The 16,476-nt window shown below is 41.5% G+C and overlaps 1 pseudogene; it reads right to left on the reverse strand.

Annotated features, from left to right (window-relative positions):
* Positions 1–232: 232 nt before the first annotated feature.
* On the reverse strand, positions 233–14,690 carry LOC124021732 (annotated as a pseudogene).
* Positions 14,691–16,476: the final 1,786 nt, after the last annotated feature.

Raw genomic sequence — 16,476 nt, forward strand, 5'->3', positions numbered from 1 at the left:
TAATCTAGTTTATAAATACAATGTAATAAAACACATGTAGTTGTTTCATAAACTGTATATAATTAAACAAATAGTCCTTTAATAGCTAAAACAATCCCCCAAAATAATGGTGAAAACTGATCACACCATCTCTATCTGATACATGTTGTCTACTAACTCATTCCCACAGAGAACTGATCACACCATCTCTATCTGATACATGTTGTATCTCATTCCTCACGGAAAATGCAGAAGAAAGCAGTACCACCCAGTCAACCAGCCTCAGGGGATATTCAACCCTAAGGGCAAATCCAAAGTCCTCTCGATATATGTAAAGTAGAAGCTAACAAAACACATCAAAACTGACCAGGTGCACACTGATCAGTAAAGTAAAGACAGGCTAACATTCTAGAACGCTCCCTTTTCTCGGCACAGTTCTCTCACAATGAGAGACAATAGGATTACAATAGTGTGCTATGCTTTCTTGAGAATTAAGTGATGCAATGATTTTAATCTTAGTTGGTCTGAGAGAACTGATTAGGCTTCTCCCCTTTATGTATACATTGATGTGTTTTTAAGGTATACAATCTGGCAAAACTCTTACCACAGTCAGAGCAGTAGTAAGGCTTCTCTCCTGTGTGTGCTCTTTTATGAACTTTTACATCAGTTGATGTTGTGAAGCACTTACCACAGTCAGAGCAGGAGTAAGGCTTCTCTCCTTTATGTATAAGTTGGTGTGTTTTTAAGTTGCCCAGTTGTGAGAAACTCTTCCCACAGTCAGAGCAGCAGTAAGGCTTCTCTCCTGTATGTATTCGCTGGTGGCATTTTAATATTTCCAATCGGATGAAACTCTTTCCACATTCAGAGCAGCAGTACGGCTTCTCTCCTGTATGTATTCGCTGGTGAGATCTGAAGTGGTTCTGTTGAGAGAAACTCTTCCCACAGTCAGAGCAGCAGTAAGGCTTCTCTCCTGTATGTAGACGTGTGTGTTTTTGTAAGTGGATATGTTGAGAGAACCTCTTCTCACAGCCAGAGCAGGAGTAAGGTTTCTCTCCAGTGTGCACTCTCTGATGAATTATCAGTGTCCCTGACGTTGTGAAGCTCTTCCCGCAGTCAGTACAGAATACGGATTCTCTCCTGTATGTATACGTTCATGTATTTTTAAGGTATCCAATCGGGAGAAAGTCTTCCCACAGTCAGTACAGGAATATGGATTCTCTCCTGTATGTATACGTTCATGTGTTTTTAAGGTATCCAATCGGGAGAAAGTTTTCCCACAGTCAGAGCAGGAGTATGGCTTCACTCCTGTATGTACATGTTGGTGTATTTGTAAGTGGAACTGTTGAGAGAACCTCTTCCCACACTCAGAGCAGGAGTGTGGCTTCACTCCTGTATGTACATGTTGGTGTGTTTGTAAGTGGATCTGTTGAGAGAACCTCTTCCCACACACAGAGCAAGAGTAAGGCTTCTCTCCAGTGTGCACTCTCTGATGAACTGTCAGAGATTGTGATGTTGTGAATCTCTTTCCACAGTTAGTGCAGGAATACGGATTCTCTCCTGTGTGTATTTTTATGTGTATTTTAAGCTTTGATAGAAATGGGAAAATCTCCTCACAATGTGGGCAGTGGTGAGACTTCTTAGCCCTGTGATCTTCCTGCTGTTGCTCTCTGGATGTAGAGAATGTCTCAACATGGTCTCCTGTGTGAACAACATCAGAAGAACCAGTCAGTGAGACATACATACGACTTCATATACAGTGTGTTCAGAAAGTATTCACATCCCTTGACCTTTTCTACATTTAGTTGTGTTTCAGCCTGAATTTTAACAGGATTACATTTGAGGATGTATGTCATTGGCCTACACACAATACCACACATGGATACATGACGAGATATTGGATATCGTTGTAAAAACATGAATTCTACTACGACTATGTAGCATCTGAATATGAATACCACATCTGTAGATTCTAAACCACCAGTTGGAGGACCGATCAGGACAGAAAGTGGTAGGCCCGAAAAGTGTTTAGTCCTTACCCCATAACACCAGTATAGTACCCCATAACACCAGTATAGTACCCCATAACGCCAGTATAGTACCCCATAACACCAGTATAGTACCCCATAACGCCAGTATAGTACCCCATAACACCAGTACCCCATAATGCCAGTGGAGTACCCCATAACGCCAGTGGAGTACCCCATAACGCCAGTATAGTACCCCATATAGTACCCCATAACGCCACCAGTGGAGTACCCCATAATGCCAGTGGAGTACCCCATAATGCCAGTGGAGTACCCCCCCATACCCCATAACGCCAGTATAGTACCCCATAACACCAGTGGAGTACCCCATAACACCAGTATAGTACCCCATAACACCAGTATAGTACCCCATAACACCAGTATAGTACCCCATAACGCCAGTATAGTACCCCATAACGCCAGTGGAGTACCCCATAACACCAGTATAGTACCCCATAACGCCAGTATAGTACCCCATAACGCCAGTGGAGTACCCCATAACACCAGTATAGTACCCCATAACGCCAGTGGAGTACCCCATAACGCCAGTATAGTACCCCATAACGCCAGTATAGTACCCCATAACGCCAGTGGAGTACCCCATAATGCCAGTGGAGTACCCCATAACGCCAGTATAGTACCCCATAACGCCAGTGGAGTACCCCATAACACCAGTATAGTACCCCATAACACCAGTATAGTACCCCATAACACCAGTATAGTACCCCATAACACCAGTATAGTACCCCATAACGCCAGTGGAGTACCCCATAACACCAGTATAGTACCCCATAACGCCAGTGGAGTACCCCATAACGCCAGTGGAGTACCCCATAACGCCAGTATAGTACCCCATAACGCCAGTATAGTACCCCATAACGCCAGTGGAGTACCACATAACACCAGTGGAGTACCCCATAACGCCAGTGGAGTACCCCATAACGCCAGTGGAGTACCCCATAACGCCAGTGGAGTACCCCATAACGCCAGTGGAGTACCCCATAACGCCAGTATAGTACCCCATAACACCAGTGGAGTACCCCATAACACCAGTATAGTACCCCATAACACCAGTGGAGTACCCCATAACGCCAGTGGAGTACTCCATAACACCAGGTGAGTACCCCATAACACCAGGTGAGTACCCCATAACACCAGGTGAGTACCCCATAACACCAGGTGAGTACCCCATAACGCCAGGTGAGTACCCCATAACGCCAGTGGAGTACCCCATAACGCCAGTGGAGTACCCCATAACACCAGTGGAGTACCCCATAACGCCAGTGGAGTACCCCCATAACGCCAGTGGAGTACCCCATAACGCCAGTGGAGTACCCCCATAACGCCAGTGGAGTACCCCATAACACCAGTGGAGTACCCCATAACACCAGTATAGTACCCCATAACACCAGTGGAGTACCCCATAACGCCAGTGGAGTACCCCATAACGCCAGTGGAGTACCCCATAACGCCAGTGGAGTACCCCATAACGCCAGTATAGTACCCCATAACGCCAGTATAGTACCCCATAACGCCAGTATAGTACCCCATAACACCAGTATAGTACCCCATAACACCAGTATAGTACCCCATAACGCCAGTGGAGTACCCCATAACGCCAGTGGAGTACCCCATAACGCCAGTGGAGTACCCCATAACGCCAGTGGAGTACCCCATAACACCAGTATAGTACCCCATAACACCAGTGGAGTACCCCATAACACCAGTGGAGTACCCCATAACGCCAGTGGAGTACCCCATAACGCCAGTGGAGTACCCCATAACGCCAGTGGAGTACCCCATAACACCAGTGGAGTACCCCATAACACCAGTGGAATTACGTTTTCTGAATGTTTACAAATTAATTTAAAAGGAAAAGCGGAAATCTGTATGCAATCTTTGTTGCGGCCTAAAATGTTGCATAACAAGTCACATAAGCAGTGTGGACTCATTCTGTGGGCAATAATAGTGTTTACAATTCATTTTGAATGACTACTGTGGTAGCAGGATTACAAGATTGTTACATTTAAGCACCAAATGGTAGTTTTATTAAATAAATCCTAATGGAGCAGAGTGATGATGTCAGAGAGGGATGTGGTGAGAACGGGATGGTCTGAGTAAGGTTCTTAGGACTCTCTCTCTCCCTTTCTGAGTTAACTGAGAGGAGTCTTTTTGAAGCTTGGGCTGGCAACTAATAAAGAGATGGTTTCCAGTCTAGCTTCCTGCAGTTAGTCTGGGCATAGGGTCAAGGAAATTGGTTTTTGCTAGATAGCTTGGGCTGACAATGACTTGGTGATAATTACCTAAAGCTGTCATTCCATAGACGATATGTGGTGTGTGTGACCCGAGATAGAGATAGAGATAGTCTGGAAGAGTTTAGAACAATGCCTCATTGTCTCATCTTCCTGGCATCTGGGAAACTAAGCCGGGTTGGGGGTAAAACCCCATCCTGTGTAAATAACCAAGGTGGCTTATGGGAGTTGGAACCAAGCCTGACTTAGCATTTTTAAGTCCTATATAAGGTCACGGTTTTATCATTATCTGTTAGGCTGCTCAGCTCAACAGTCAAGACTGTTGGGCTGACTGGTGTCATTATGGCAATAATTAATAAATATTTAAAAATATGATTTTTTTAAAGAAATGACCAAGTCTCTTACTTGAATAGAATATTCCACCACACTACCTCATCTCTGTAACCCACACATACAATTATCTGTAAGGTTCCTCAGTCAATCAGTATATTTCAAACATAGATTCAACCACAAAGATCAGGGAGGTTTTCTAAGGGCACCTTTTGGTAGATGAGTAAATGTTTTAATAAAAGACATTGAATATCCCTTTGAGCATGGTGAAGTTATTCATTTCACTTTGGATGATGTATCAATACACCCAGTTACTCCAAAGATACAGGCGTCCTTCCCAACTCCGTTCCCGGAGAAGAGGCCAATCTAACACAACACATCACTGAGTACCACTCTTCACTCTTCGCATGGTGGTAGCTGCATCATGTTATGGGTATGCTTGTCATCGGCAAGGACTTGGATGTTAATTTGGGGATATAAAATTAAACTAAATAGAGCTAAGCACTGGAAAACTCCTAGAGGAAAACCTGGTTCAGTCTGCTTTCCAACAGACACTGGAAGACAAATTCACATTTCAGCAGGAGGATAACCAATAACCTAAAACATAAGGCGAAATATACACTGGAGTTGCTTACCAAGACAACATTGAATGTTCCAGAGTGGCCTAGTCACAGTTTTGACTTAAATCGGCTTGAAAATCTATGACTTGAAAATGTCTGTCTAGCAATGATCAACCAACTTAAGAGAGCTTTAAGAATTTTAAAAATAATAAATGTGCAAATATTGTATCATCCAGGTGTGCTAAGCTCATCCTCCACTCACTATCACAAGGGTTAGTAACTCATCCTCCACTCACTCATTTCAGACTCATCATCCTCCACTCACTATCACAAGGGTTAGTAACTACACAGACTCATTTCATATCATCCTCCACTCACTATCACAAGGGTTAGTAACTACACAGACTCATTTCATATCATCCTCCACTCACTATCACAGGGGTTAGTAACTACAGACTCATTTCATAAAACATTTTAAAACTTTAAAACACTGGTAGTTTGTCTACTTCACTTCTTTAGTCTCCTCTCGGATCACTCCAGACAGCCCAGTGAATAAAATCAATCCTGGTGTCAAACCATGCAAGTGTCAATAGCATGAAATAACATCTACCTTCTCATTGAAACAGTTCATCATGAAACAGTTCTACTGCAACTTTTCATACACAGTGGGAAGTTGGAATGAACAACAAACTTAGAACCTGCTCTTACCATCATAAACAGATTCCCCAATCTTCTCCTCCTCTTCTTCATCTTTAATGTTGACATTCAGCTCCAGTGTTTGACTGCAGTCTTCCAGCTTCACTGATGCCATCTCTGGATCCTGCAGTGCAAACTGGGCTCCACTGTCACAATCAGGACCCAGTGACTGTAGATTTGGACTCAGTTTGGAAGGAGAGAGGCAGGCTGGGATTGTCCTCACTGGTGATGTTACAGGCCTCAGACTTGACCTGAGTCGACCTGTGGTAATAAAGAGAAACAGACACAAAAATTATTGTCTTGACAGTTCAGGCACTTTCTTTAAAAAATATATATATTTTTATTTTTTTCAAGTATCTCATTACAATAGATCAGGTAGCTAAACATTGATAACAAAACATTCGTTCACATTAAACAAGTGCAAACTTTAAATTACACAATGTAAAGTGCACTTAAAGTGGAACTGACAGCGTTTTCACTACTTTGCAGATATGAAACAAACAGGCAATCACTATATCAGTCAAAAATATTTTAAAAAATCACAGTTTATGCTACAAAACCCACTTCATAAGACGTTTTAAAAACAGGTCCATTAAACTCAACATTCCATGATGTACAGTAAGACATTGTTGGCAGAATAGATGGATGCAGTTCAATGTGTCATGATTTTCCCTTCTGGGTGACAATCAGAGAGAACCCCCCCCTCCCACCAGAGAGGAAGGGGGGAATGGGGTGAAGTTGGCCAGTTTGATGACGGTCGTAAATACCTTACAGAAACTCTCTCTTCCTTGTCATGCAATAATGAGGTTGAGAACCTCTGTGGAACAAAGGGAGTCCTCCCTCAAACTCCCAACATCAACAGACTGGATAATGAAACAATGTTTCTGTAATCCAATCATTTGGAATGGTACTATGGGTACGTAAAGAACAATCCTGTTAAATGCATTGCTCATTTGTCATGTCACTAAGGACAGTAGAACAACATAACTGTATCTCTGAAAGTGTATATTTTCCAGTTATCAGATTCACATCTAAATGTTGGGGAGACTTATATGATTAAATATTCAACTCTTTGTGAGGAGATGAAATGTGATGATAGCCTTCTAAATGAGAATAGTTTTTCATATGAAAGTTCTACCCAGTCAGTGACCACACCCGCAAGAGCACAGGCGTTATTTCGGCGTCATGGAACACCCACTTTTGTGAGTGCATAAAACCACTCGTTAACTAAATGTACATTAGACCAAGCACGCAGACGTAAGCCGGACGTCAGGTAATGGTTAAAACTATTAGACCAGTACATTGCCGCGTTGCTACTGGCATTTAAAATGGTCGGGAGCTGAACCCTGAATAATCAACTATTGAGACCAGCGTGACCGACAGCGTGACCGACAGCGTGACTGAACTGCTAATGACCGACCAGCGTGACCGACCCTGAGCGTCAACCATTGAGACCAGCGTGACCGACAGCGTGACCGACAGCGTGACCGACAGCGTGACCGACAGCGTGACCGACAGCGTGAGCTAAACCGTACGAAATGGTTAGAAACTCTGAAACGTTCAACAACGAAGAAGACAAGACTACACATTCACAGTCTGCAGCTGTATATGTAAAATAGTCTAGTAAACTCGACCAAAGACGAGAGGAGAAGAACATATTCCTCTCATCAAGACAAGAGGAGAAGAACATATTCCTCTCATCAAGACAGAGGAGAAGAACATATTCCTCTCATCAAGACAAGAGGAGAAGAACATATTCCTCTCATCAAGAAGAACATATTCCTCTCATCAAGACGAGAAGAACATATTCCTCTCATCAAGACGAGAAGAACATATTCCTCTCATCAGTGTGGTACTCTTGTAGTATCAATTCTAGCGAACACTCCAGAACAAAAGCCTAATACAACTACAAAAGACATTGTGACCTCGGAGTTACAAACCAGAGACTTCTGTTGAACTACTCTCCACAGAAGGACCAGCGATTTCAACAGAGAGACAACAAAGACATACAAGCGTAAATACGTACATAGCAATTATTTTCGACTGAGCTGCCGTTCATGTGCAAAGTATTATAATTTCCATGAGCATAGTTATCAACTGTATGTAGAGGGTCACTTCTGTCTTTCCCGCTCTTTATCTGTCCCCACCTCTTTCCATTGTCTACAAAGCCGTCATATCGTGTTAGTCCACTAGGGACCTTTCATTGCATTATGTTAGTATTCTATAATCATCCTGTGTGTGTGTTTATGTATTTCTGTGTGATTTATTTCATTAGTTAGTAAATAAATAATAATTAATTGAAACGTTCATTATGAGACTGATGAGGTAATAATTAATAATTGATTAATATGATGACGGGTAGGATATCGAGATATCCTGATCTACATTTGAGTTAATTTGGGAAACGGTAACTCGTTAAATAAACTTTTCCCATGGTGCCCCAGGTTACTACTTAATCAATTGTTATATGGTTAATTTAACCGCGTAATAATTGACCGTGGTATGTAAGTATTAGATGAATAGCCATAATCGCATTAATGGTAGCAACAACACGACAAATGCATGATTAATATAATTCACCAATACATTAGGTTACACAGGAACTGTAATACTGGATCCATTGTAGGTTACACAGGAACTGTAATACTGGATCCATTGTAGGTTACAAAGGAACTGTATACTGGATCCATTGTAGGTTACACAGGAACTGTATACTGGATCCATTGTAGGTTACAAAGGAACTGTATACTGGATCCATTGTAGGTTACAAAGGAACTGTATACTGGATCCATTGTAGGTTACAAAGGAACTGTATACTGGATCCATTGTAGGTTACACAGGAACTGTATACTGGATCCATTGTAGGTTACACAGGAACTGTATACTGGATCCATTGTAGGTTACAGAGGAATTGTAATACTGGATCCATTGTAGGTTACAGAGGAATTGTAATACTGCATCCATTGTAGGTTACAGAGGAATTGTAATACTGGATCCATTGTAGGTTACAGAGGAATTGTAATACTGGATCCATTGTAGGTTACAGAGGAAGTAATACTGGATCCATTGTAGGTTACACAGGAACGGTATACTGGATCCAAAGCTACCTTTCACTGGTGACTGTCAGCAGCATTACTTTGAAAGACATACTACTGGGCTTATTGTCTGTGTCTCTCTCTCTGTGTCTATCTCTCCTGTTATCTCCCAGAGGTCTCAAAGTGGACCTCTGGGAGATAACACTGACAGGAGATTTACTATGTCTTTTGGTGATTAAACCTAAAGAGCATTCCAGAGCATGAGTTAATGCTTCTGTTCTATACAGTAGCAGGGAGAGATGGCTCCAGTAGGGCCAGACACTGGTCTCTACACAATGAAAACTGTCTGCTGTGAATTATAAGTATCTTTCATACAAAATCTTAACCAAAATCTTATAGATCTTCTCATTGAAAGCAAGTCTAAGAAGCGGTAAATCTGTTCTATGTGCGCTCAAACAGGATTCAATGCTGGTCTAACCAATCGAATCCACGCGTTAGATAAAATACGGAACAGTTCCTTATTTCACTGAAAGAATAAACGTTTTGTTATCGAGATGATAGTTTCCGGATTCTACCATATTAATGACCAAAGGTTTGTATTTCTGTGTGTTTTTATGTTATAACTAAGTCTATGATTTGATAGAGCAGTCTTGCTGAGCGATGGTAGGCAGCAGCAGGCTCGTAGCATTCATTCAAACAGCACTTTTATGCATTTTGCCAGCAGTTCTTCGCAATGCTGTTTATGACTTCAAGCCTATCAACTCCCGAGATTTGGCTGGTGTAACCGATGTGAAATGGCTAGCTAGTTAGGGGGTGCGCGCTAATAGCGTTTCAAACGTCCTGCGCTCTGAGACTTGGAGTAGTTGTTCCCCTTGCTCTGCATGTGTAATGCTGCTTCGAGGGTGGCTGTTGTCGATGTGTTCCTGGTTCGAGCCCAGGTAGGAGCGAGGAGAGGGACGGAAGCTATACTGTTACACTGGCAATACTAAATTGCCTATTAAGAACATCCAATAGTCAAAGATATATGAAATACAAATCGTAGAGAGAGAAATAGTCCTTTAATTCCTATATTAATTACAACCTAAAAACTTACCTGGGAATATTGAAGACTCATGTTAAAAGGAACCACCAGCTATCATATGTTCTCATGTTCTGAGCAAGGAATTTAAACATTAGCTTTGGGGCGGCAGGGTAGCCAAAGTGGTTGGACTAGTGACCGGATGGTTGCAAGTTCAAATCCACGAGCTGACAAGGTACAAATCTGTCATTCTGCCCACTGTTCCTAGGCCGTCATTGAAAATAAGAATTTGTTCTTAACTGACTTGCCTAAATAAAGGTAAAATAAACATGGCATATGTTGCACTTTTACTTTCTTCTCCAACACTTTGTTTTTGCATTATTTAAACCAAATTGAACATGTTTCATTATTTATTTGAGGCTAAATTGATTTTATTGATGTATTATATTAAGTTAAAATAAGTGTTGTTGTAATTGTCATTATTATTATTACAAATAAATAAATAAATAATAAATTGTCCGATTAATCGGTATCAGCCTTTTTTTGTTCCTTCCATAATCGGTATCTGTGTTGAAAAATCATAAATCGGTGACCTCTAGGCTTGATCACCAACAAGTAAAAATGACCTCTTCTCGGGTTGCAACACTCACTACCGAGTTACAAACTGCCTCTGGAAGCAAAGTCAGCACAAGAACTGTTACTCGGGAGCTTCATGAAATGGGTTTCCGTGGTCGAGCAGCCGCACACAAGCCTAAGATCACCATGCACAATGCCAAGCGTTGGCTGAGTAATGTAAAACTCGCCGCCATTGGACTCTGGAGCAGTGGAAACGCGTTCTTTGGAGTGATAAATCACGCTTCACCATCTGGCAGTCTGACGGACAAATCTGGGTGTGGCGGATGCCAGGAGAACGCTACTTGCCCCAATGCGTAGTGCCGACTGTAAAGCTTGGTGTAGGAGGAATAATGGGATTGGGCTGTTTTTCATGGTTCAGCCTAAGCCCCGTAGCTGCAGTCAAGGGAAATCTTAACACTACAACATAGTGACATTCTAGACGATTCTGTGCTTCCAAATTTTTGGCAACAGTTTGGGGAAGGCTCTTTCCTGTTTCAGTATCACAATGCCCCGTGCAGGTCCATAAAGGAATGGTTTGTCAAATTCGATGTGGAAGAACTTGACTGGCCCGCAGAGCCCTGACTCAACCCCATCAACACCTTAGGGATGGATTGGAACACAGACTGCGAGCAAGGCCTAACCGCCCAACATCAGTGCCCAACCTCCCTAATGCTCATGGCTGAAATGGAAGCATGTCCCCTCAGCAATGTTCCAACATCTAGTGGAAAGCATCTGTTGTGGAAAATTATGTAATTAGTCATGGTTATCCCATGTTTTACTGCTTAAACAATAGTCTCTTGTTATATGCCAGTGTGATTTCTAACCTGATACAAACTTGTCTTTGTGGGACTTAGCCATAAGCCATAACTAAGGTCTGTTTGGGTGAACTGCAGCATGTGACATCCCGGGTTTACTATCTACAGGAAGTCACATGTATGGAAACTTGCAGAAAGAAGCACATTATAGTGTTTACTGTTGGGAATACAGTTAGACGGTGGAGACCTGGGCTATCAACCTCTTAAATCTGCACAGACAACTAATGACCTTATACACACTATCTGCTCACTGCCATGTATACAGAAAGGATGTACTTCTCCATAAAAAGCAGAGACCTGACTATGTTTGTTAAGCTTTCAACTCTGAACCTTTCTTGGTGATGGTTGATTGCTTCATTTTTGCAAAGCTATAATAAAGCTGTTACAAAGAATCTAGTCTCGCTCTTCTATAGTATTGCTACCACACCTTCCCAATACAGTGGAGGCTGTGATAGCAGCAAAGGGGGGAACCAACTCCATATTACTGCCTATGATTTTGGAATGAGAGGTTCGACTAACAGGTGTCCACATACTTTTGGTCATGTAGTGTAGTTATGGGATAGCTAGGCTAATATTCTCCTTGCTTGCTAGCTAGTAAACTAAAGCTAACACACAATCACATCAAGCAGCTGAAATGACAGCAAACTATGTGAATTTTCATTTGTTTTAGCTTCTACTTTTTGCTTCTATTGCCAATTCGATGGATATATCATTAGAATGATCCTGATAAATGAATTGGCCTGGATCGGAGAAGCTGTCAGTCTCTGGCTAATGTTCATATGCATGGCACAGTGAGATGCAACATGTTGCACAGGTCAGATAGGCTAGTAGCATGGAGAAATATTGTCCAGAGGTGCTTTTTTCCAAGGGAGGTTTATAAATTGACTGGCTGGGCTGTGGGACAGTGGATGTGGTAAAACGAATGGAACTGCTAACAGACATTATGCATGAATATTGGTGATAACTCCCCTGCTATCAACCAATCAGCATCCAGGATCCAAACAACCCATTTTATAATGTGACAAAGAGATTGGTAAATGATATAACACCCCATTATAACATCTGGTATGCAGACACTTATGTAGCATGTAATAGAATAGGACATAAGTTGTCATGCAGACCATGTAATACCAGTTGTTATTAACAGTAGACATTAGCGCATATGACAACAGGATAAACAGTCATCTATAAACACCCATTATGAACTAGTTTCATAAGACTGTATGCCGTTACTCATTACTGTTATTTTATAGGTGTTACAGTGCCTTTAGTAAAGTATTATTTTGAACTTTGCGACCTTTTGCCACATTTCAGGCTTCAAACATAAAGATATAAAACTGTCTTTTTTTGTGAGGAATCAACAACACATGGGACACAATCATGAAGTGGAACGACATTTATTGGATATTTTAAACTTTTTTTAACAAATCAAAAACTGAAAAATTGGGCGTGCAGAATAATTCAGTCCCTTTACTTTCAGTGCAGCAAACTCTCTCCAGAAGTTCAGTGAGGATCTCTGAATGATCCAATGTTGACCTAAATGACTAATGATGATAAATACAATCCACCTGTGTGTAATCAAGTCTCCGTATAAATGCACCTGCACTGTGATAGTCTCAGAGGTCTGTTAAAAGCGCAGAAAGCATCATGAAGAACAAGGAACACACCAGGCAGGTCCGAGATACTGTTGTGAACAAGTTTAAAGCCGGATTTGGATACAAAAAGATTTCCCAAGCTTTAAACATCCCAAGGAGCACTGTGCAAGCGATAATATTGAAATGGAAGGAGTATCAGACCACTGCAAATCTACCAAGACCTGGCCGTCCTCTAAACTTTCAGCTCATACAAGGAGAAGACTGATCAGAGATGCAGCCAAGAGGCCCATGATCACTCTGGATGAACTGCAGAGATCTACAGCTGAGGTGGGAGACTCTGTCCATAGGACAACAATCAGTCGTATATTGCACAAATCTGGCCTTTATGGAAGAGTGGCAAGAAGAAAGCCATTTCTTAAAGATATCCATAAAAAGTGTTGTTTAAAGTCTGCCACAAGCCACCTGGGAGACACACCAAACATGTGGAAGAAGGTGCTCTGGTCAGATGAAACCAAAATGGAACTTTTTGGCTACAATGCAAAACGTTATGTTTGGCGTAAAAGCAACACAGCTCATCACCCTGAACACACCATCCCCACTGTCAAACATGGTGGTGGCAGCATCATGGTTTGGGCCTGCTTTTCTTCAGCAGGGACAGGGAAGATGGTTAAAATTGATGGGAAGATGGATGGAGCCAAATACAGGACAATTCTGGAAGAAAACCTGATGGAGTCTGCAAAAGACCTGAGACTGGGACGGAGATTTGTCTTCCAACAAGACAATGATCCAAAACATAAAGCAAAATCTACAATGGAATGGTTCAAAAATAAACATATCCAGGTGTTAGAATGGCCAAGTCAAAGTCCAGACCTGAATCCAATCGAGAATCTGTGGAAAGAACTGAAAACTGCTGTTCACAAATGCTCTCCATCCAACCTCACTGAGCTCGAGCTGTTTTGCAAGGAGGAATGGGGAAAAATTTCAGTCTCTCGATGTGCAAAACTGATAGAGACATATCCCAAGCGACTTACAGCTGTAATCGCAGCAAAAGTTGGCGCTACAAAGTATTAACTTAAGGGGGCTGAATAATTTTGCACGCCCAATTTTTCAGTTTTTGATTTGTTAAAAATGTTTGAAATATCCAATAAATGTCGTTCCACTTCATGATTGTGTCCCACTTGTTGTTGATTCTTAACAAAAAGATACAGTTTTATATCTTTATGTTTGAAGCCTGAAATGTGGCAAAAGGTCACAAAGTTCAAAGGGGCCGAATACTTTCGCAAGGCACTGTATAAAAGGCTTTATTAACACATGACTAAGGACACCTACAGTAAAGTGTTACCCCAACTTCTCCTGATCATTTCATAGAACTTCAGAACACTGGCAGTTTGTCTATTTCAATTCTTTAGTCTACTCCAGGTCACAGTTGTAAATGAGAACTTGTTCTCAACTAGCCTACCTGGTTAAATAAAGGAGACATTTCAAAAGATAATAAAAAGTCTACTCTGAACACTCCAGATAGCCCAGTGAATAAAACACAGTTCTACAGCAACTTTCAACACAGTTTGAAGTTGAAATGAACAACAGTCTGGAGCTCTTCAGGGACGTGTGAGTCAGAATTATAGAATCAACCTGAAGATAGAATCTGCTCTTACCATCATAAACAGATTTCCCAATCTTCTCCTCCTCTTCTTCATCTTTAATGTTGACATTCAGCTCCAGTGTTTGACTGCAGTCTTCCAGCTTCACTGATGCCATCTCTGGACCCTGCAGTGCAAAATGGGCTCCACTGTCACAATCAGGACCCAGTGACTGAAGGTTTGGACTCAGTGTGGAAGGAGAGAGGCAAGCTGGGTTTGTCCTCACTGTTGATGTTACCTACCTCAGACTTGACCTAAGTCAAAAAAAATGTTTTAATAATTTTCACAGAACAGTAGTTCACCAGCCTCACAATTAATGCTTGGGTTGTTTGCTTAATATTTTTCCTGGTAAATATTTAGCTATCATCCTTCTGATAAAGCATGCAGTTAATGCAGCACTATTTACTATGTTCCTGAATAACCACGTCTTGACCGTATTATTTCACCTCAGAAAAAAATATATTGTATTTCCCATTTTCACACTATAGAAACAATTACAGACAAAGTTAGAAACACCTGAATGTCTGAATATTGTTACACATGTAATAATAATAATAATAATAATAATAATTGAACCCGCGCTGCCTGCAATGAATTCAGTTGACGTAGACAGAAGGGGAGCCGCCATTTTACCATCTCGTGAATTTGACACAAAAACAATAACGAACTCAAAAATCACAAATAATTAGATTTTTTAAAATGAAATTAGCTTTACTAAATGATTTTCATTCAATCAGTCAAACCCAAAGTCTCTAGCTATTTGACTAATAAAATAGTTATGCTCACTCGGCTTGACACAAAAGTAACACGTAAAACCTTTACCAAACGTGATAATACCATAAATGATGTGTTAGCCAGCACGTTATGACATGTTCTTTCTATATTACAAAGTGTAAACGTGCTATTACATACCTGTAATACATGTGAAACGGACACTAAATATATCGTCTTCACCACAGTTCTGGCGCCTTCCCGGAACTTCCTGTTCCACCACTGCAACAGAGCAAATGCGACATCACAGACAGGACAATGCGACATATATTTCATTGGATGTATAAATATGGTAGTGAGAGGAAAGCCCACTGACAGAGAGCGGGAGAAGATGGAACGATATGGGTTTTGGCCGAAATTCGGCATATTTTCTCATTCATTAAACATGTTATCTCAATACAGTTTATGTTCCTCAAACTACAATCTGTTATGAACAGAGTGGACAACGTTTGCTTAGGAATCCAAAGGCAAATTGAGTTAATGCGCACAAGCGCTTCACCGACTAGGCGTTGCCTAAAGTAAATATTCAGGTTTGCTAGAACACGCCAATAGGATATCACTAGCGCGTGCTTGGCTCTGCCCACTATGACTCCCATTGGAAACAACAAGATGTGGTCTATCTTGGTTGACATAAACATATTTGGAGACACCTTCTGTGTGTACATTTTTGGCAGACAAGACATTCTTGCGTATTGCTGCCTATCGCAGGTTGGGGTACGGATTTCACATTTAGGTCACAAAAAAAACAGGGAAAAGTAGAATGGGAAAATCTTAAATTGCACCATTTAATCCTGCACCTATACACACTATCCCCAAAAACTCACCACCCCATCCCACTACTTTGGCCCTAAACGATCCTACACCAGGCCGTCTGCCTTGGAGGATGGAACCACTAAAATCTGCACTAAAATCTCTCACACGCAAATATGTATCTGCTGCTGCAACTACCACATCTATTTTATGTGATTTCCACTCCCATCAGTGCAGTGCAATTGATCACAATGACCATAAAGGCAAGGAATTCGACAGTACTAAAACTCATCCTCAGCAAGACTACAAATTCCTGCAGGAAGCTCCCACAGGTAGTCTCTAGCCGACACTGTCAGCTACCGTTCACCACCGCGATCAGCGAGACCTTCTGGATCC

The sequence above is a fragment of the Oncorhynchus gorbuscha genome, unplaced genomic scaffold, assembly GCF_021184085.1.
Source record: "Oncorhynchus gorbuscha isolate QuinsamMale2020 ecotype Even-year unplaced genomic scaffold, OgorEven_v1.0 Un_scaffold_1187, whole genome shotgun sequence".
In the NCBI taxonomy this organism is placed as follows: domain Eukaryota; kingdom Metazoa; phylum Chordata; class Actinopteri; order Salmoniformes; family Salmonidae; genus Oncorhynchus; species Oncorhynchus gorbuscha.